The sequence below is a fragment of the Crotalus tigris genome, unplaced genomic scaffold (assembly GCF_016545835.1).
Source record: "Crotalus tigris isolate CLP2741 ecotype Arizona unplaced genomic scaffold, ASM1654583v1 scf7180000018124.1459596, whole genome shotgun sequence".
Taxonomy (NCBI): Eukaryota; Metazoa; Chordata; class Lepidosauria; order Squamata; family Viperidae; genus Crotalus; species Crotalus tigris.
Window position 1 is genome coordinate 691,856 of NW_024096836.1, and position 23,918 is coordinate 715,773.

Consider the following 23,918-nt stretch of genomic DNA (forward strand, 5'->3'; position numbering starts at 1 on the left):
TTCCTCACTCGGGGTGGCCCTTGGCCTGCTGGCCCTGGGCATGCTCTCCCACCTCTATGCGGGGCTTTCTAGCCGACCGCTTCACATCCTTCATGCAGGGCGGGCCTGCAGCTCTGGGTGACAGCCTAATGGATCTGCACGAGCGGCTGGCTGCTGTGGTAGATACCGAGATTGAGAGGGGAATGCGCTCCACCTGCGGTGAGTGCAAGGGGGCCGACAGCATCCAGCAGCAGGGGCTGTGTAGCCCGCTGTGAATACCAAGCCGGCAGCACATGGAGTTGGGGGAGCACGTGATATGGACCACTGGACATGCCTATTCCATTCCATCTCCTTAGCCCCCTCAAGGGTCTTGCCCTTGGCCCGCGGGTGGAGCGCATTCCCTTTGCACACCTCGGTATCTTGCATGGCTGCCAGCTGCTCGTGCAAGTCCATTAAGCCCTCCTCAGAGTTGCAGGCCTGCCCAAGCCTCACATAGAGGTGGTAGAGCATGCCCAGGACCAGCAGGCAAAAGGCCACCCTGAGCAGGGAAAGCCAGATCCATATCGGCATCATGGCCACCCAGGCCCAACAGAGATGGGGTGAAGGCACACAATCCTAGCTATGAGTGGGGTGCCATGGCACTGATGGGGATCTGCTTTCTCCATTCGTGGTGGCCTTTGGCTTGCTGGGCTTGGGTGTGCTTTACTACCTCCACTTGAGCTTGCTAGCTGGCCACTTTGCCTTTGCACAGGGTGAGGCTGCTGCTCCAGGCAGCGGCGGCCTAATGGACTTGCGCAACCTGCTGGTGGTGGCCCAAGGCAGCACCAAGGTACGTCGGGTGTGCGAGGGGAACAGATTCCATGTGTAGGCCAAGGGCAAGTTTTGCAAGAGGGCCGAGATGACAAGCAGAGACCTGCTCTCCAACCACAAGCAAAAACAGATGGGATTGAGTAGGCGCATCCAGCAGTCTGCATCACATGCTTCCCCCCTCCCCTATTCTGCCTGCAACTAGAGGGCTGGCCTGGTATTGGCAGCGGGCTGCGGAGCTTCAGAGTGCGCCAGTTGAGGGGCCAGCAGGCTATGGCTGCTGATGGACACCGTCAGCCCCCATGCACTCACTGGCATGTGTGTGCGGGGCCGATGGTGTCAGGCAGGAGCCACCGCAACCCCGCCTCACCTTGCCTTGCTGCAATGGCACTCCTGTCCTGCCCCCTTCCTCACCTCACAGGAAAAGCCTCTTGCCCACTGCCCCTCCTGCCAGAGACCCCATGGATTTCCCCCAATCCTGCCCTGTGTTGTGTTTATTATTTATGATGAATGTATGTTTATGATGATTATGATTATGATTTAATACCTGTTGCTTGTATGAACACTGAGAGCTTATGCACCAGAGACAAATTCCTTGTATGTCCAATCACACTTGGCCAATAAAGAATTCTATTCTATATATGGCTCCAAATATACATGCAAATATGTTATAATGTAAGGTCACTAGTCACTGATAACTGCTGTCATTTCTTTCAAAAGCATTTAATTTTCTTTCAGCAGAAAAGCAATGCTACAAGTATTTCAATGCAAAGCCCTTTAGACCTTTAAAGGTCAAAACTGGCAATCTGTGTTGTACTCAGAAATTACTATGCAAGGCTCATACATATACAGAATAGAAAAATGAGTTGGAAGGGACCTTGGAGGTCCAAACCTCTTCTCAGGCAGGAGGACCTATACCATTTCAGACTAATGGTTGTCCAGTTTCTTTTTAAAAACTTCCAGTTTTTATCAGTAGGCACCATCAGCAACAAGTTGTACTTTCCTCTCTATAACAGAGTAAAACTGTTATTGTATGGATCCAACTTGGACTACCTGAAATTTCTGAATCAAAAAAGTATTTATTTTTTAGTTTATTGCATATTTTTTTAATTTTTAAAAATCTACCTTTTTTATACAACTCCAAATATATAACCTCTCCTCATGGGAAAATGCTTTTGAGAACTAATTATTTTATGTCTTTCTTTGGCACTTTTCTCAGTTTCATATCACACAGCGTGGCCAAAATTGAACCCAAAGTTCAATATGGCTATATCATAGGTTTCTATTATTAGGGCATTATTTTTTTATTTTTGATTCCTTAGTCAATATTATTTTAGTTATCACTATATACTTCATTACCATTTTCACTTTCTTTCATTAATAAAGAGAACCGATCAATTTATAAAGCAAGGAAGAGGAAAAAGAAAATATTACAAGTATTTCACCACAATAAAATAATACTACTACTGTATCAGAAGCAGTTGCTGCAGATTTTAATAATTTAATACATTTACATAGCAATCATACAATCTCAACAACCTACAGCAGTTAATAGCAAAATCAATAAATATATGTCAATGATAATGTATATGAATGAATGAATACGTATGTATGTATGTATGTATGTATGTATGTATGTATGTATGTATGTATGAAGACAAAAATAATAAAATACTAACACTTAGCAAAAAATAGTTTTAATACAGTTGGTCTTCAGAGCTTTCTTGTTGAAATAAGCAGCTAGGGCACACATGGCTAATTTTCAATTTCTTAATGTCTCACATAGTAACCCTACCTAATCTGCAATACAAAATGAACATGATATATTCATTAGTCAACTGGGGGGGGGAGTATTTGAACAGGATTATTTATCCTGAACATAAAATAATTAAGTTTATATAACTAAAATGCCAGGCTACAGCCCTGCCTCACTCATCATGGGATTTTTCTGGCATAATGCCCTTATACACTTCAAATCCTGCTGTGTTACTTCATCATGGTAATGAGAGGATTATACATCAGGAGTGTATGTCGATTTCCGGTTTTGCAGCAAGATGGAACTCAGAAGACAGAGCTCTGCCTTCTGCGCCCGATTTTGCCCTGCTGGGGGCCCTGAAAAGGACCTAAAGTCGTCCTGAAGAGGTGATAAAGGAGAGATGCCTTGTAGATCATAGAGAGATGGGGGTCTCTCCATTCGATCCAAGGAAAGCCCTCTAAACCGACATCTTTGCGGCTGGCCATTAGCTGCTGACAACCTAAGAACAAAAGCTTTCATTAGCATCGTAAACAGCATGCTTGGAACAGGGTGAGAAAACTGATCCTTTCTTTACTATTTTACAACTGAATTTCCTGGAAAGGCTCCCAAAAAGCTTACAATCTCCGGATGTGAATGGAAGCAGCGTCTTAAATTTTTTAGGGGGGACAGAAATACACAATACTGAAGTGAAAGTAATGCAAAGCTACAGTTTTGATAAATTTGAAAACTGAGATAATTGTTAAGATTTTCTTTTTGGAAAAAAAATATTGAAGTGAAATATAAGAAATATAAGAAATCAACCCTTTGTTTTAAGAGTGGAAAATGGACTTTGAATGACATTTAGTGGTGGATTTGAGTATAGCACTATAGCTAGCTCCTTGGCTGTTTGGTGACTTTCAGCTTGGGAGAACAGCTAGCAATAAAGGAAAATATTTTGGCATCCCGACCTTCTTGGACTATAAATACCTACTTAACTTGGACTTTTAATCTCAAGAGCTAGTGGAAGAGAAAGAAAAATTTGACTTTTGAATATATCTGGCTGCAGGAGGTTGAATGTTTTAAACACTTAGAACATTGTGGATTACAACCTTGCCTGAGTGATAAATTTCAGGCTACTTGAGATAAAGGATTACTATAAAATACTGCCATTAGGACTGGATTATAAAGGTTACATATAAAGACTAGAAAACTAGAGGAAACTTTGTTCTACTCTTACTGAGACTGGTGACACTAGAGGATTTCTAGGAACGATGCCTAAAGAAAAAACAAATACCTTTCAGAAGGAAATATTTTCCATGCTACAGCTAATTCATCAAACAATTGTTACACACAAAGAGGATATAAAAAGAAACCATAATGAGACTAAAAATAACCTAGATAATATAAATGACCAAATCTCCAAACTGAAGCTACAACTGGAGAGTTCCCAGATAACAACTACAAAGTATGAACAAATAAACCAGAAACCAGAAGAAATAATAATGGACCTAGAGATGGAGGAGATAGGAGAAAGGAAATATGGACTGCCATATACAAATAAAATACTGCAAGACCTATCTATAACAATGAAAATACAAAAGACCCCCTTATTCCTTTCTTCAAAACATATCTGATGACAAGGAAGATGATTCTAGAACAGGGGTGTCAAACTCACAACGTCACGTGACATGTCGCAACATATCACAACTTTTTTTCCATTGCTGGCAATGGGGTGGGCGTCATTTTGGCATGATGTATCTGGCCTGTGGGCCGGCAGTTTGACATCCCTGTTCTAGAAAATGGAACATAGAGAGGGAAGGGGAAATGTTTAGGGAATGTGGATGGGCAGAGTTCGCCCCCAAAAATACTCTACCTAAATTGTCTTTCTCACGCCAAGCAACTTTCACAAATATAGAAAGAAAATTCTTGGGCGATTTAATTGCCTTGGCCTGGAAAGTTGCTTGGCAAAGAAAGAAAGTGAGAGTTAGACTTAAAAAACAGAGGATTTGATCTATCAGAGTGGGCACTATTGATTTAATATACCTGTTTGAATATGATTAAAAGTATAATAGAAGATATGACTTAGAATTAAAATAGCATTTTTCTTCTTTTTTGTTATGGGAAATTTGAAGATAAGAAAAGGATTGATATGAATAAAACTTTTTAGCTATATAAATATAATTAATATTGAGAAAATCATAACTGACAAAGATACTTTAAATATTTATGGGAAATCAAACTTTAATAAGAGCACAAAAACAGGATATTGACTTATGAATTATATTGTCATTTCTATAATATTAGTAAAATATAATAAAGATGTTTATATCTAATTTTGTGTACATCAACAGTAAGAATTGTAACTGTCTAATGAGGGGGAAAGGGAAAAAATATGGGGAAGAAAGGAAGGTCAAGGAAAAAATACTGGATTGTGCAGTACTGAATAGATTTATATTGAAGAAGTTAATGTTAAATATGTGAACCCAGACAACATGTTGTTTACTAAGCTCTAAAGATTGTAATTTTCAAAAATTAATAAACTTATAAAAAAAGAGGAGTGTATGTCAACATTATATAATCCAAGCAGGTCACCCGGGGGTGTGAAGGTCATCCCAACTACTCAACTAAGCCATGTAACTGAAAGCAGAGATATAGGAAGATGTTGAAGTCAGATCACTTTAGTGACAAGAGCAAAGAGGTCATTTGGTACTACATAAAGAAAGAAATGGGAAACCATTTCTGTATTTTACCAAGAAAGCCACATGGATATAAAGATGAAATGCTAAACAACTTTCAAAGTACTAATGGTATTTATGACCTGTTAGATTAAAACTTTCTGGACATCTAACTGCTGATGTTGCCATGCAGAAAAAGAAATTTGAGCTCCTTCCAGAATTACACTGGGAACATGGGAGTTTCACAGCATGAACATGGGGAAGCTCAACACAATGAAAGATGAAATGAATCGACCACACAGTACCATCAATGAATTGAAATGGACTGAAACTGGACATTTTCAGTCAGAAGATCCATTGTTTCCTACTCAGGAAATGAAAAATGAAGAAGGAACCATGTTTTCACAGTAAGGAAGGGTACAGCAAGAACAGTTCTTGGCTACACAGTATCAATGGTCAAATAGTATCAATTATCTAATGATTATCCAAGGCTATGTTCAAACAATTGATTCAGAAGAAGAGATTGATAGATTTATGTTCAAGTTCAGTCTGAGATTGACAGAACAACAAGCAAGATATGCTGCTTGCTTTTGGAGATTGGAATATCAAAGTTGGAAATATTAAGGAGGAAATTGCATTGGTAGACCTCAACTTACAATAGTTCATTTAGTGATCGTTCGAAGTTATAACAGCACTGAAAAAAGTGATTTATGATCATTTCTCATACTTACGACCATTACAGTATCCCTATGGTCATGTGATTAAAATTCAGACATTTGGCAACTGACTCATCTTTATGACAGCTACAATGTCCCTGGGTAATGATCCCCTTTTGTTATCTTCTTCTGTTATCTTTTGTTATCTTCTGATAAACCAAGTCAATGAGGAAGCCAGATTCACTTAATAACCATGTTACTAACTTAACAACTGCAGTGATTCACTTAATAACTGTGGCAAGAAACATTATAAAACAGGGCAAAATTCACTTAACTTATGTGTCACTTAGCAACAGAAATCTTGGGCTCAATTATTTATTATTTTTATTTATTTTATGAGACTTATATACCGCTTTAAGTACAAGCGCTCTCTAAGCGGTGTACACCAGTAAGCAATGTATATATATATTTTGCATTGCCCCCAACAATCTGTGTCCTCATTTTACCTACCCCGGAAGGATGGAAGGCTGAGTCAACCTTGAGCCGGTGAGATTTGAACCGCTGACCTGCTGAACACAGTCAGCTAAAGTGGCTTGCACTACTTCACTCTAACTGCTGCGCCACCTCGGCTCATTATGATCATAAATCAAGGACTATCTATAGTTGGACTGCAATAGATAAAATAGACAGATTACAGAAAACAGATGGATTACAATATTGGTAAAAGGAGATGGAAGAGCTATACTAACAAAGATGTGGCCTTGGATTGACTGTGGAACAGATCACAAATTGCTCATGTGCAAGTTTCAAGTTAAATTAAAGTGGAAGAAGGAAGCTAATCATTTGCATTATATGATCTTGAACATATGCCCCCCTTTTCAAAGAAAAATCAGAAATCATTCTGAAGTCCTGAATTTCATTGATAGAGAATCAGAGGAATTATTGGATGAATTTAAAGATATTGTTATAGATGAGTGTTAAAAGAGACTGCCAAAAAGGAAGAAAGAAAATAAAGAAATGTGGATGCCTGAACTATGACAATTCTGAAGAACAAAAGAGAAGCCAAAGAAAAAGATTTCAGAAAAAAATGTAACAAAATTTTTTAAAGAACTGTTAGAAGAGACAAGAAGTAGTATTATATTATATTTAAAAGAATTGAAGATGAAAATACACATGGAAAAACAAAATTTTCCAAAAGATTTCTGAATTCAGAAAAGGTTTTAACCTGAAACTGATATGCTAAAGATGCCAATGGACAGTAGAAGAAACATATATATAGTAAAAAAAAAATGCAGAAATTTTGGAATTTAAATTTGAAATGAAATCACAGCTTTTCTAATTAGGTATAATCTCAGAAAAAATTACAAGAAACATTATAATTCAATGAGAAATATACTTATATCATAAAGAATAAACTATTGGAAGAAGGATACAATTCCAACAATACCTAATTGGGGACTTAAATTTGAAGAATATGTAGCAATGGGAAAAATTAACAGTATAACACAGTCCTCATTTAACAACCACAATTGGGATCAGCAACTTGGTTGTTAAACAAAACAGTGACTAAGTGAAAATTCACATGTGCATGACTGGGTTTACAGTTTTGCACAGGAAAACACATATTAATTGACTGTGATGGTGAAAACGTGATTGAGACAGAGATGGTGCAAAGATTGTAAATGTGGTTACTGATCATAAAGTTACTTTTTCAACACCATCTTATCTGCAAACAATTGCTATCTGTGGCAGTTGCTAAGTGAGAGCTATCTGTATAAAGGTAGAAGCCTGGTGGCGCAGTGATTAAAATGTAGTATTCCAGACTAACTCTGCCCATAGCTGATTGGCTCAAAGTTGACTTAGCCTTCCCTCTTCCAAGGTTGCTGCGGGCAATATGCTGACATTTGTAAACCACTCATAAAGCAGTATAGAGCAGTATATGAGTCTAATTGCTATAGCTATAAATACAATATAAATTTAACAAAACTTAATCAAGAATGGTCCCCATGCTTATATTACATCACATAATGTGGCAAAATTTAATCACAGCTTGGCTTCTAAATGGGCTTAAATACAATACAGCAAAAGAGCAGGTATACAAAATGGGGGAAGTTAGAAGCTCAATATTTATTTTATCAATCTGGGTCGGTCACTAGGACCAGAGCTTTACTCCTCTGATCTTTCAGATTCATGCTGGAGCCCATCCTCAGGAAACTTGTATCCACTGGAATGTGTGATTGGGCTATTCTATGCATTGTATTTATGCAGTGCCTTCCTATAAGTTGATTTGTGTGTTGATCGCAGGTGATTGGCTGTTGTTTCTTTGTGTTGCCAAGTCCTCAGCTCCTAAATATCTGATAAACTGGTGGTTAATCAGCATTCTTGTTGACTGAGAAGCGACTGTTTCCCAGGCTTCAATCATTTCCCTGGCTTTCTTTGTATCTGCACAGCCAACAATCTTAGTAGCTGCAAACTACACAAAGCCATCCCCACACAATCCAAGAGAGCAGCACAAACAAGCATTTTAATGCACTCTGACCCATTTTAAGCTGCTTTGTACTTTTCTTTTTCATTTTCTTTTTTGCTGAGCAAAGCCAGCCTCTTGTGGCCCAGGTCAGGCATGCCTCATCAGCAATAGGAGCAAGAAGATGGCAGCAAAGAGCAGCAAGGGCAGTGCAGACAGAGTGGCAGGGATGTACCTGTGTTTCCCCAAAAATAAGACCCAGTCTTATATTTTTTTGGTTGCCAAAATAAGTACCAGAGCTTCTTTTCAGGGTAGGTCTTATTTTTGTGTGGCCACAAAGGAGCAGGAGGCAAGGCAGGGGTGGGTGGGGCAGAGCACAAAGTGAGATAGTGGGAAGGTAGAAGACAAAGCACCGGTGCCGCAGCCACTAAGCAAGATGGTGTGGGGGGAGTTGAGGGTGAAGCGAGGTGGTTGAGGGATGGAGGACGAAGCTTCTTCTCCTCCTTACTCACCACTACAATGAACCAAGAAGCTGAGCGATGCACTGGTGCCACAGCCACTAAGAAAGGAGGAGGGGGGGTGAGGATGAAGTGGCATTCGAGGGGAGGAGCACAAAGCTTCTTCTCCTCCTTACTTGCCGCCGCATGAAGCAGGAAGCTGAGCAAGGCGGGGGGTGGTGGACAAAGCTTCTTCTCCTTACTTGCCACTGCAATGAAGCAGGAGGCTGAGTGATGCACCAGTGACACAGCCATTAAGTGAGGCATTGGGGGGGGGTGGAGGACGAAGCTCCAACAGTATCCTTGGCCTCCCAGCCTGCAGAGCCCTGATGCTGGTAGAGTGAGGCGGCGGCGACCCAAGCAGCTCCTTCCCCATCTCCCCTCGCTTCCCCAAAGAACCCCTTTACTAACCTGCTTTGCAGCTTGTTCTCCACCACTGCGTGCAGGGCAACAAAAGAAGACTGTGGGACTAACAGTAAAAAAAAGTTCAGTCAGATCTTCCAACTTTGTGAGGTCTTTTTTTCGTGAGAAGTTGGAAGTTCGGATTGATCTTTTTTTTTTTTTACCATAGTCCCACAAACTTCTTTTTGTTGCCATGCACACAGAGAACGAAGCTGGAAAGAAGGTTAGTGAAGGAAAGTGGTTGCCCTGGGGTGGAGGTTAGGATTTGGCACTGTGGATGCCATGGGGTGGGATGGGGGTAAGGATTTGTCATCCAGCTCTATTCTCCGTGTGCACGGCAACAAAAAGAAGTTTGTGGGACTATAGTAAAAAAAAAAAAGATCAATCCGAACTTCCAACTTCTCACGAAAAAAAGACCTCACAAAGTTGGAAGATCTGATTGAATTCCCACTCTTCTCTGAATGCAGCTTTTCACTTACAACTTGGATGCTCTTCTATAGCAGCTTAAGCAAAATTGTAACATCAGAAATGTTAGCTGAAATCTTGTCTGAGCTTAGTTTGCCAGATATTAACTTGGAAGATGACAATTATTTCTCCTCCTGTAGCTTTTCTGCCCTATTTCTAATATTAGTTTGTACCTAAAGCCATGCAATTAAGTGTTCCTGAGATCACTATATAGAATAATAGATCTAACACTCCATCGTACTGACTCATGGTCATCTTTCATATTCTTTTCACATACCCCAATTGTCTCTACAGAATTATATACCACAAAGAAACATTCATGCTAGCAAAGATAGGTCATGTTTTGCTTTATTATCCTATCTATTGCACTTGATAGAACTCATTACTGACTTTTTTCTCACTATGCTGGCCTGATACTAGTTAGCTGCTTTTTCTTTGTTTAACATCAGCTCTGAAATTTCCACAAATGTAGTAATGCAATTGCAATTAGAAGGCTTTGGAACTGATTTTTATACTTGTTAGAGACATTAAAGTTGCCTGTCTGCCTGCCACTCTTTCTTTCTTTCTTTCTTTCTTTCTTTCTTTCTTTCTTTCTTTCTTTCTTTCTTTTTCTTTTTTTTCTTTCTTCCATTCACCCCCACACACACACATCCGCCTACCTACCTACCTACATACCTAACTAAACTTTTATTTTTTTTATTCTGATCATTGAAATATTATTGTGATTTCCTTCTGTAATGTGTTTTCTGTTATATAGGGATGAGTGGCCTCTGGCATACATTAAAAACTTGCAGTAATAATCTAAATCAGTGATCCCTAATCTTTCTGGCTCTGTGGCCGAGGGGTGGGGAGAGAGATGGTTTCACGTACACAAATGCAGCTTCATGTGTGGACACTGCTCACCCACCCTTTGCAAAGTCCAATGGATTGGGGACCAGGACCGGGTCATGGATCAGGAGTTAGGGACCCCTGATCTAAAAGATATCAGAAAAACTCTATAGAATGTAAAAAGTACTTCAAATTTATGATTTGAATCCTCTGCAGAGATGGCAAAATAGATATACTTGATAGGGAAAACCCAGCTATTTTGTCAATTACTGGAAACCTTTTATGGATTTCTTGCTGAAAATGGAAAACAATGAACTTATGATTTATGGGTTTAACAATTAGAAAGGGTAGGATATGGCAAGAAGGGAGCCATGCATACTATCCTCTATACAGGATAAAATTTAAATGCATTTATAACTGCTGAAAAGAAGATTAGAAGTTTTTCCTTATATCTCTTCTTTTTTTTCTTTTATGTTTTTTTCTCCTTTTTTAATTATTTATTTTCCTCACTTTTATTTTTTCTTCCAATTCATACAGTTTTAAGAGCTGTGGTTGCACAATGGTTAGAATGCAGTATTGCAGGTTATTTCTGCTGACTGCCAGCAATTCAGCAGTTCAAGTCTCACCGACTCAAGGTTGACTCAGCCTTTCATCCTTAAAAGGTTGATCCCAAAGATGCTTTTCCACAAGGCAACTGGACTTTCTTATTTTCCTTTGAAGACATTTTGCTTCTCATCCAAGAAGCTTCTTCAGCTCTGACTGGATGGTGGGGAATGGAAAGATTTATATTCTTGCAGATAGCTGTTCATTTGCATTTTTTAGTGAGTTGTTAAAGCTACCTGAAGGCTTATCTGTGTCTTCAGGGTCACCTGACTAGTGCAAATGAGAGTGGAGCCTTCTTGGAATTGTTGAAAGGTCTGTGTTGTAGACTGGAGATAGATTTGGATCCCTCTCCCTCTGTTGAGAGAGGGCTGTTCAATTTTGACATAGATGTACACTTTGACCCCTCTTTCAAACCAGCAGTCCTCTCTCTCAAATTGTGGACTTTTCTGTCTTTGAAAGAGTGGCCTTTGTCTTTTAAATGCAGATGGATTGCTGACTCTTGTCCGGATGGGTTTGTTCTCCTATGTTATGCCATATGTTTATGAAGTTGTTGTTTCATTTCCCCAATGTACAGATCTGCACATGGCTCACTGCATTGTACTGCATATACCACATTGCTCAGTTTGTGTCTGGGCATTTTATCCTTAGGATGGACAAGCTTCTGCCTTAATGATTTCTTAAGTTTAAAGAGTGCACGTATGTTATATTGGCTGGATAGATTAGATAGATAGATAGATAGATAGATAGATAGATAGATAGATAGATAGATAGATAGATAGATAGATAGATAGATAAACCTTTGTCATTTTTATTGTGGGCACAACGGCACACATTAAAAAGGAAATTTAATTCCTTGCTCTCAAAGTGTACACATACATAACACACATTTAAACATACCATACACAACATATGTATAGACCTACGCCCTTACATATAAGTAATATATATATATATATATATATATATATATATATATATATATATATATATATATATATATATATATATATATATATTATAAAATTTGGATTGCTAACGAAGAATTAAGGGAGAATGGGATAGCTATTTCGAGTTTCTTAACTCTCTTCAGCCAGACTTACCCTTCTGAGATTCAAGCCTGGACTGTGTGCATGTTAGGCAGCTGTATTAACCTCTAGACCACAGGCTCCTTCTCACTTTGTCAGCTGTATCAGGGAGGGAAGAGACAGGGGGAGGAGATTTACCTTGAGTGTTTCTTGATGCACCTTGTCGGCCCAAATATGGGAGAAAGAAATCTTCTTTCTTTTTCTTTTTTCTTTTGCCTGTATCAGCTCAATCCAGAGCCATCCACAGGCAGCAGTCGCAACTGCGACATCATTTATATTATAAAATTTGTATTGCTAACAAAGAATTAAGGGAGAATGGGATAGCTATTTCGAGTTTCTTAAGATAGATAGATAGATAGATAGATAGATAGATAGATAGATAGATAGATAGATAGATAGATAGATAGATTAAGGTCTTGGCATATTCGGGTCTTTTCCCGTGTAAGATTGAGAGTATCCTGGCGACGTTTCGACGAGGTCCCACTCGTCATCTTCAGGCTGGGGTCTTCTGCTTCGTGCTTGTGCGAGCAAAGTGTGATCGGAGCTGCCGTCTCTCTATAAATATTGGTGTGTGTGTGTGGAGTGCTGACTTAGTTGCTGTAGGTGTGTGTGTGTGTGTGTGTGATATATTAATCACTGTTCATCTTGAATACATAACGGAAGGAGGAAGCTTTAGAGTTCACATGGTTAATACTGTGTAGAACAAAACTGTTACTGAATCTGGATGTTCTGCTTCAGACACCACGGAGCTTCTTCCCAGAAGGTAATAAGGAAAACAGGTTGTGAAGAGGATGTGTCGTGTCCCAGACAATCTTACGGACCCTGCTCAAGCAACACTTATATGCTATGTCCTGGATGGAAGAGAGGGAATTGCCAATGATCTTTTCAGCCATCCTCACCATTCTCTGCATCGCCTTCCTGTCTGAAGCAGAGATGCTTCTAAACCAGACTGTGATGCTCTATACCAGGATGCTCTCAATTATCCCTCTGTAGAAAGTGGTAAGGATAGGGAAAGGAAGATGAGCTTTTCTCATGCAATGCAGAAAATGCAGGCACTGCTGTGCCTGCTTCACCAGTGTCTCGCTATTGAGCGAACAAGCTAGCCTATTTGTTAACTGCACCCCCAGGAATGTAATGCTGGTAGCCATCTCCACAGGTGAATCATTTATGTTGTCTGGGCTGAGGCTGGTTCTGTCACCTAGGGTGCTGTCTTGTAGAAGATTTTTTTCACACAATGAAAAAAATTATTAAGGCCTACTGTGAGATACTTTATAAGGTGGAGTGGTTTCCAAGAGGCAACACAGGAGTATTTAAAAGGGGCTGATCTTCCAAAGGTGCCAGAGAATATGCAACAGATCTTAAATGAGAAGATAACAATGATGGAAATTACAGAGTTAATTAAAAAGCAAAAGAAAGATAAGACTCTGGGGCCTGATGGACTTCCTGCAGACTTTTATGTAGCTTTACAAGATATAATAAGTCCGGTTTTGAAGGAATTGTGCAATGAAATTTTTTCAGAGATAAAAATACCAAATTTGTGGTCTGAAGCCAACATTACCTTGTACCTAAAGAAGACACGGATCTCACACAAATTAAAAACTACAGAACAATATTGTTATTAAACGCGGATTATAAAATTTTTACTTCAATAATGGCAGAAAGAATGAAGAAATGTTTAAATGCATTTATCCATACAGACCAAAATGGTTTTTTGTCTAAAAGACAGATAAAGAATAACTTAAGGATTATTCTAAATGTTTTGGAATATTATGAAAACCATCCAGGAAACAGATGGTACTTATATTTCTTGATGCTCAAAAAGCTTTTGAGAATTTAAACTGGCAATTTATGTTCCAACAATTGATGGAAATGGATTTTGGTAAAAACTTTACAAATGCAATTCAGGCAATTTTAAAAACAAATTTTATTGGTTTTTTAATTAATACAAAGTGCTCGAGACACACCATGGGGCTGGGGTAATCAAAAATCCAAAAGCAAAACATATATAAGTAATTCAATCAATACATCAAATATTCCCTCTCTATTTCCCTCAAATAGCTTATATATTTAGACTAGTCTATTTCTACCTTAAATTTCTATTAATCCTAAACCTGTTTTAAAGCTTTGTACAATTACAAGACCATAATTAAATTTGACTTCAAATACACACATTATCAGTTCAGGTATCCCTTCTAAATATGTCCTAATTCTTTAATTTCATCATAAATCTTATTTATTTCTTCTTCCAGAAGTATCTCCCAATTAAAATAAAAATTAATCTATCCTATACATATCCAATCCATCAATCCATCAATTTTTTTTGTTAACAAAATAATAACAACCTTAAATCATTTGAGTCCCTTAAACAAGGTTCTGTTTTCATCCAATTAAATTATCAAACCTAATGTCATCCATATTATCAGAGAGAACACATCGTCTTATTAAAATCACATTCAATTAATTATTAATTCAATCCCAATCTAAAACATCTCTTCATTTTTCTTCATTCCATTATATAGTAATTTTCATACATTAATCACCCATTTTCTCTTATTTCTATTCAAAAACTTAATCCTTAACTCAGTTCTAAAATGCCTTATATCCAATATATATAATTTTAAATTTCTCTTTTCAGTCTTATTCTAGGCTTTTTTTTCCTGCCAAGCAGGTTTCCACAACAACGCTTCCCTTCCAACCGGTAAATCTCTCTTTGTTGCTTGTGATGTTATTTGAGGCAGTAATAAGCTTCCTATCATCTGGATTGGACCTCCATTTCTCTTATTCTTGAAGCCTCACTGCATTAAAGGTTCAAATCTCAATCTTTGTTTTTTTCTGGTCCTCACAACTGTAGATAAGATGCTTGTAGGATGAAATGAGTTCCTCTGTATCCTCAATGAAGTCCTCTTTTAGTGTATTTTGGTTTATAGAGTAGTCCGGTGTAATCTGAAAGACACTTTTAAAATTCAGAGAAGAATCTCTGATTCTTATTTCTGTGGTGATCTCTTTCATTGTAACAAATTCCTCTTTAATTTCCTTTAATTCCTCTTCTGGTATCTTTTGGTTTCTAGCATAAACAGCTGTAATCTGAAGGTCAGTTTGAAAGTTTGGGGTAGCATTGACTCTTCGTTCTGTAGCAATCCTTTTCCTTATAGCACATATTTCTTCAGAAACCTCGTAAATCTTTTCCAGTGTAAGCTTTCAATTTAAATGAGGATGGAGTTTCTCCATTTTAAAAGTAATCAAAAAAAGTCTTTTCATTATTATTATTATTATTATTATTATTATTATTATTATTATTATTATTATTTAATGAAGGCTGTAATTAAACAGTGTCTACCCCCTTAGTTCCCACAGCTGCACCAGCTTCTCTCTTCCAGGAATATTTTGAAGGTCAGGTTTCTATGCAAAGAATAGTTGCAACGTTAACTTTTCACCACTAGACGTCCTCAGTAAATAAAAGGGGCTTTCCTGAACACCTTTTCTCAGCAGGATGATATAGAATCCACCGGATGGGTTATTACAGCCTTCCTGCCCAGTAGACTAGGTCAGAACTTTGGCCACACCCCTCCTTTGGGTGTGACTCCAGTTTTGACGAGACGAAGCAGTTCTGAATTCCACGTAGTGGCTCCTTTTGTTAATCACCTGCCTAGACTATTCGTATGGGGGTATGGGTTCTACATCATCCTGCTGAGAAAAGGCGTTCAGGTAAGACAACGCCCCTTCTCCAGCAGGATGGCTGTAGAATCCACCGGATGGGACATACCAAAGGCCTTATGTCCCCTCGGGAGGGAGAGTCTAGGCTAGTGGACAACCTGTTGGAGTACACGTCTGCCAAACGCAGCATCAGCTGCCACAAAGGAATCTACGCGGTAATGTCTGACAAAAGCCGAGGGAGAAGACCATGTTGCAGCTCTGCAAATCTCTTCCACCAAGGCCTGTGTGACCCACGCGGCCGACGCAGCAGCGCTGCGTGTTGAATGAGCCGTAACGTGTGAAGGAACGGGGATTGACTAAGAATAGGCTTGAGTTATACAAGCCCTAATCCACCTACCTATAGTTGAAGAGGAAACTTTCTTCCCCATAGACGAGGGTTGGAAGGATACAAATAGGGCCTCCGACTTATGGAAGGATGAAGTACGTTTCACATAGTAACACAGAGCCCTGCATACGTCTAACTTGTGCCACTGACGTTCCAACCTGTGCTTGGGGTTGGGACAGAAATTGGGGAGGATTAGCTCCTGAGATCTGTGAAAGATAGTGTTAACCTTTGGAATGAACGAGGGCTCCGGTCTAAGGACCACCCTTTCCTCGAAGAAGGTGCATAGATCCCCCCTGACTGACAGCGCAGCTAATTCCAAGATCCTTCTAGCTGAGGTAATAGCCACTAGAAAAGCTACTTTTAGAGACAAGTAGTGGAGAGAACATGAACTGAGAGGTTCAAATGGGGATGATGTCAAGGCCTGCAGCACCTTGGTTAAATCCCAAGAAGGATAACAATGCACTACAGGAGGTCTGGTATTGACCGCTCCTTTTAGAAAGGAACTGATTGTCAGATGTTGTGACAAGGGACTGGAATTGTCGCAGGAAAGGACCGTTGAGAGGGTTGCTAGTTGCCTGCGGATAGTATTGGATGACAAACCTTTATTCAAGCCTTCCAACAAATAATCTAGGATATTAGGAATAGTAACCGAGAGTGGTTCTAACTTATGTATAGAACATCACTTGAAGAATCCTCTCCATGTGGCGTCGTAGATCCTGTTCGTCGAAGGACGTCTCGATGCTTGAATCATCAAGATCACCCCGGAAGAGTAGGATTGCCTGGTTAAAGTTTCCCGCTCAAGTGCCAAATGGCTAGTTGTAGCCACTATAGGTCTGGATGTAGAAGTTTGACCTGGCTGAGGAGTATTTGCCCAATTTTGGAAAAATGAAAATCTACCACCAGATCAGATTATGATTATGAAAATTTTAGAATGTGCAGAAATAAGTAATAGTAATATTAGTAAAGTTGGAAGGGACCTTGGAGGTCATCTAGTCCAACCCCCTGCTCAGGCAGGAAACCCTACACCATTTCGGACAAATGGCTGTCCAGTCTCTTCTTAAAAACTTTCAGTGTTGGAGCATTTACTGCTTCTGGAGGCAGGCTGTTCCACTGAATAATTGTTCTCACTGTCAGGAAGTTTCTCCTTAGTTCTAGGTTGCTTCTCTCCTTGATTAGTTTCCGCCCGTTGCTTCTCTGACAGACTAACTTTAGAGATTAAAGAGAAATACGATTCAGTTTATTTAAAACATGGGAAAAATTCTATCAATGGTTAGCTTCAAAAAATGAGAATGGATTGTGAAACTTAATAGGATGAAGGATATTTATTGACTAGACTTTACTTTCATGATTATTGTTATTGTTAGCAACTATGATTACTTAGTATTATATTAATTATTGCTACTTAAGATGAATGATACTTACTACCATATATGCCGGCGTACAAGGCGACCCGACATATAAGACGACCCCCATCTTTGTCGCTGAGCCGCATTCCTAAAACATCGTCTTATACGCCGAAAACTACCAGTATTTCCGGTGTATAAGACAACTCGGCGTATAAGACGACCCCCGTCTTTGGCACCGAATTTAGCACTTGCGGAAGTCGTCTTATACGCCGGCATATACGGTAACTTTTCTTTTTTATGATTATTGTCATTCTTGATGACTATAATTGTTTAGTATCATATTAACTAAGGTTATTTAATATTGTAAAGCTAACAAGATGAATGATATTTATTGACTAAGCTTTATTTTTATGACTATTGTTATTTTTTTTATTGAAAATTTTTAGATATTTTTACAAAAAGCAAGAAAAAAAAAAAAACCCCTAACCCACCCACCCCAACCCTCCCTCTCCATCCCCCCCGATCTTCCCAGAGCTGAATATAGGCTTAATTAAATTTTTTAAGAATCTTAAAAAAATTGAAAAAATATAAATCATAAATATATCTAAATATCTTACATAAACAATTTATAAAGTAATTAACAATAAAATATATGTAAAAAAACATACATATTAAAAGGGAAAAGTACTTGAAAGAAAAAGAGATAATAAAAAAGAAAAAAGAGAGAAAGAAGAAAAGAGATATAAAAAAGTACAATCTATAGAATATTAAAATTTATATACAAATTATTAGAAAGCTAAATGATATTTTTTATATCCAATTTATATTGTATAAAATTTATCCATTTTTCCCATACCGCAAAGAATTTCTCTTGCGATTGCTCCTTTAAGAAAGCCGAAATCTTTGCCATTTCCGCCAAATAAGAAACTTTAAAAAACCACTCTTGCAAGGTAGGCAAAGATTCCTTCTTCCAATATTGCCCTACTAACAGCCTAGCGGCCGTAATCAAATTTAACATCAATATAACTTCCTTAGCATCACAATCAGTAACAATACTTAACAAAAACAATTGTGGGGTAAATTTTACCCTCTTTCTAAAAATTCTTTGAATATTCCACCATATCTTAATCCAAAAGACTTTTATATTTTTACACTGACTATGACTATTGTTATTGTTAGTGATTATAATTATTCAGTACTATAGTAACTATTTATTTAGTAGGATAAATAACACTAATTGACTAACTTTTATTTCTTATGATTACGATTATTTTTGGTGATTATAATATTTTAGTATTATTTTAATTACCGTTATTTAACATTTGTACCCTGATGACAGTCTACTTGCTAAAGCGATGAATTACTGTTGGGGGTAACACCACTATTGTATCTTTCCCTACTCTTATCCCAACCTCACTCCCCAACCCCATCCAACAAGCTTACCGATCTTATCCCTTTCCCACCCTTATAAAATCTAATAAAATATTTTTTTAAAAAAGATGTTTTTTCACTACCGTGACAGCTTCATTTGTTGGGATGCAAGTAAAGAGTGAAGTCACATCATAGGAAACCATGGTTTCACCCGCATCCAGTTTTATTTTCCAAATCATGCTGGCGAAGTTGTGTGAATTATTGATGTGATTAGTGGTGTTACCAACTAGAGGAGCTTGTATAGTAGTTAGATATTTTACAATGTTGTAGGTGACTGAGTTGATGCTGCTAACAATTGGTTGAGTGGTGTTCCTTCTTTGTGGATTTTGGGGAATCCATATATGCATGGTGTGGCTTCCCCAGGGTAAAGACAGTAGTATTGTGGCTGTGTCTCTCAACAGAGGGGAAGGGATCTGACATCATTTATCTCCAGTCTACAACACAGGTCTTTCAACAATTCCAAGAAGGCTTCACACCCATTTGCAATACTCAGGTGACTCTGAAGACACAGATAAGCCTCCAGGTAGCTTTCACGACTCGCTAAAAGAATGCAAATGAACAGCTATCTGCAGGAATATAAATCTTTCCATTCCCCACCATCCAGTCAGAGCAGAAGAAGCTTCTTGGATGAGAAGCAAAACATCTTCAAAGGAAAACAACAACAGTTGCCTTGTGGAAAAGCATCTTTGGGCTAACTATGACCTGGATGACTGAAAATCGCCATAGACATTTTTCCAAGGTTGATAAAATGAGGACCCAGATTGTTGGGGGCAATATGCTGACTCTGTAAACAGCTTAGAGAGGGCTGTAAAGCACTCTGAAGTGATATATAAATCTAAGCGCTATTGCTATTTTATTCTTTAAAAAAATCCCTTCAACACGAGATTTTGCAGCAATAATAATAAACAAAAGGCAGCTTTACTTAGAACAGTTTACATCCTGTCATGATACCTTTAATACAATCAAACAATAACATCTGCATATCCCAGATCATTGGAAAGGACTCAATAAGTGGATAAAAATGCCAAATCCAGTCTAAACATTTGGCTGACTATATGGTCAACTATAATAATGTAATACTAAAACCGGAAAAAGTTCTATGAACCAAAAAAGTTCCAGTCCAGATTCACTGCACACTATTAATATCAAAATATTGTTAGAAAAAATAAACATACAAGGCAGTCCTCAATTTATGATCATGGATTACAGTTGTAATTGCAGCAGTCATTAAGTAAAACACTCATGAGATTGCCTCACTTAACAACCACAATCCTGGCTCTCCTTACTGTAGTCAAGGGATGAGGGAAGCACTGGGAGGCCTGGCACAGGCCCATACTGCAGAACTTCCACAGTTCAAGTGTGCCCCAGATCTGTGGAAATTGCCTTCCAGAAAGAAAAGTAGCTGATCTGCCAGACAGCCTTCCTATTACAAAAGTGAAATTCAATGATTTTTTTCATTTCTTCCTAGATCTCATTAAGATAATACTTGATGGCTTCCAGTTCCGGATCACAGAGCCAGCGGACGCGCAGGGAGAGCCCAATCTCTGTTGTCTGGTTTCCTTCACTGAAAGACCCTGGAAAAGGTCGAAAGTCACCCTGGAGGGGCGACCACCATTGAGGAGGACCCTCACTAGATAGCGGAAAAGCCCGTCCATTTGATCCGAGGCAAATTCCTTTGGATCAATGAAGAAAAGATTGGCCATTCACATGGCCGATCACTTAGCCATACCAGCCAAAAGCCAAAAGCATTACTAAGCACAACGAAGCACCGTGGAAGATCTGGGTGAGACCCTTCCTTTCCTCTCTTCTACCCTAACTACCCTCCTGTGAAAACCTCCTGAAATTTCTTCTCCACTTTCAATACAGTAGCGTTTACACACCTTGGGAATCTGAGCTTTGGAAGGTAAAGAAAAGAATAACTAATTTCTATAAACAAATAACTGGATTTTTATTTTTCGGATACTTGGGGGTCCTAAAAGTTCCTATTATAGAGACTTATCATTTTATCTATCTATTAACTTTGAAAAATATCCTTCTGTTATTTTTTTTTAACTGGACTAAAGCATAATTGTCATCTGGGAAAATTTTTTATAGCTTACTGGGGACATCTTGTGGCCAAGCCTGGCACAGCAACTGAATTTTTCTAACTGTGAAGCTTGCTGACTCCCTTGATTTGCCCTTCACATTATCAAAAAAGATAAGAATTAGAAAAGCTGGGTGGCGAAATTTTGGAGGTGGACATTGGCTGACTCTTTCTAAACATAGCCTCCACTAAAAGACTATCTTTAACCACCATAGAAATGGAGGACCTTTACTCACAACTTAACTATAAACTTATACTTGAAAAAATTCTTGAAGCCACCGAGCTAATGAATTCCAGAGTGAAAGCTAAAGATGTTATCCCCAAACTACAAATTGAACTCCAGACTCCAACTTACAAATCAAAAAACAACAGAAGAGAAACAACCCAATATTAAAGAGGATTTTGTATAACAATATATACAACCTATAGCCGGGAGAGGCAGACTTTGGTTAACTTGACGGGTTTTGAAATTGTTAATAAGGTAAAATATTTGGGGGTGATGTTATCTGTTTCTAATGCAAAATTATTTAAAAATAACTATGAAAGGTTGTGGGTTAGGGTACAGAAAGACCTGAAGAATTGGGAAAAGTTGCAACTATCCCTCATGGGAAGAATTGCAGTGATAAAAATGAATATTCTACCCAAGTTTCTCTTTTTGTTTCAAATGTTACCGATTTTGAAGAATGAGATTAATTTAAGTGAATGGCAGAAAGGTTTCAATAAATTTATTTGGGCAGGGAAAAAGCCAAGGGTTAAGCTTAAAATTATGCAAGACTTCCGTGAGAGGGGAGGACTCAAAGGTACCGAATTTGAAATTATATTATGATGCGGTGGTTCTAACATTAGTTAGTGACTGGGTAAATTTGACAAACTCTGAGATACTCCATTTAGAGGGATGGAACTTACTTTTTGGGTGGCATGCCTATTTAATATTTAATAAAAAAGTGGATTGGGTTTTTAAATCTCATATTCTAAGAACTTCTCTACTTAGGATTTGGAGAAAATACTATAAAAGTGATTTCAAAGTACCATTATGGGCTATACCTTGGCATGCGATAGAAGGAATAAAAAGAGGGGTTAAAATGGATATGGTGTCTTATAGACAGTTACTTAGATGGGATGGACAAAACTGGCAGTTAAAATCAATAAATATTATTTATTCTTGGTTCCAATATAGGCAATTAGCAGATAGATGGAAGATGGATTGTAAGGTGGGTTTTTTAAGAGAAGATGAAAATCTTATTAAGCAAGTGAAGGATCAAAGACAAACCCACATTAAGAGAATTTATGGGGTTCTAGTTGAACTGGATTCAGAAACGGAACTAATTAAAGATTGTATGATTAGATGGGCGCAGAATTTTGGTGAGCCAGTTTCATTGGACACCTGGGAAACTATTTGGGTGAGAAATGTCAAATTTACGCAAGCACAGAACTTAAGGGAGAATTTTTACAAAATGTTTTATAGATGGCACCTTGATCCACAAAAAATGTCTCTTATGTACCCTGACTTACAACCTAAATGTTGGAGATGTGGTTGTATGGATGCTACTTATTATCATATTTGGTGGTCGTGTAGAGAGATAAAAGCATTCTGGATTAAGATATGGTGGAATATCCAGAGAATTTTCAAAAGGAGGGTAAAATTTACTCTGCAATTATTTTTGTTAGGTATAGTTACTGATTGTGATACAAAGGAGGTTATATTGATGTTAAATTTGATTACAGCTGCGAGGTTGTTAGTAGGACAATATTGGAAGAAGGAATCTTTGCCTACATTGCAGGAATGGTTTCTTAAAGTGTCTTATTTGGCGGAAATGGCAAAGATTTCGGCTTTCTTAAAGGGACAAACGCAAGAGAAATTTCTTGCTGTTTGGGATAAATGGATAAAATTTATACAATTTAAGTTGGATATAAAAAAATATTATATAGCCTTTTTATAATCTTTATTTTTATATACATATATATATCTTCTATTTTATATTTTCTTTTTCTTTATAAATATAATTTTTTAATCTTCTTTTAACTAAGCCTATATTCTGCTCTGGAAGGCTCGGGGGGGGAAGGGGGGAGGGTGTGGGTAGGGGTTGGGGAAGGGGTTTTTTGTTGGGTAATGTTTGTTTTTTATTTGTATATGTTGTTTTTTGTTTTTGTATTGTCTTGTATTTTCTGTAAAATTTATAAAACTTTTTAATAAAAAAAATAATAATATATACAACCTATTGAGAAGGGGCGTTGTCTTACCTGAACGCCTTCCTGCTCAAGAGACTAAGTTTGAAGTTCAGCCACGCCTCCTTGGGGCGGTCCTTTTTTCCCCCAGTTTTAACGAGGCGAAGCAAATATGACGAAGTCTGACGCAATGGCTCCTCCTATAATTATACCTGCCTAGACTAACTGTTAAGGGTGGGTGTGGATGCTACATCTACATGCTGAGAAAAGGCGTTCAGGTAAGACAATGCCCCTTCTCCAGCATGTTAGATGTAGCATCCACCAGTGGGACATACCAAAACCACCCATGTCCCTGCCGGGAGGGACAGTCTAGGCATGTGTCCCCTCAGAAGAGACAACCTCCTTCAAGACCCTTCTGCCAAACGAGGCTTCCGCAGCAGCAAACCTATCAAGTTTGTAATGCCTTATAAATGAAGAGGAAGAAGACCAAGTTGCTGCCCTACAAATCTCTTCAACCGAGGCCTGCGTAGCCCAGGCCGCTGATGTGGCCGCGCTATGTGTTGAATGAGCTGTGATAGGTTTCCATACGGGCAGGGATTGAGATTTGTATGCGTGAAAAATACATGCCCTGATCCATCTCCCTATGGGTGATGAAAC

At 38.4% G+C, this 23,918-nt stretch overlaps 1 long non-coding RNA gene across 2 annotated transcripts in view; it reads right to left on the minus strand.

Moving 5' to 3' along the window:
• Positions 1–2,257: 2,257 nt before the first annotated feature.
• The window catches only part of LOC120310119, a 96,448-nt gene continuing 74,787 nt past the window's right edge, over positions 2,258–23,918 (minus strand). Inside the window, exon 3 of one of the 2 annotated variants that reach the window (XR_005557274.1) lies at positions 2,258–3,041. This is a non-coding gene — a long non-coding RNA (uncharacterized LOC120310119). Of the gene's footprint in view, positions 3,042–14,233; positions 15,419–23,918 lie in introns of those variants that run through there. The other variant, XR_005557273.1, reaches the window with a different exon arrangement.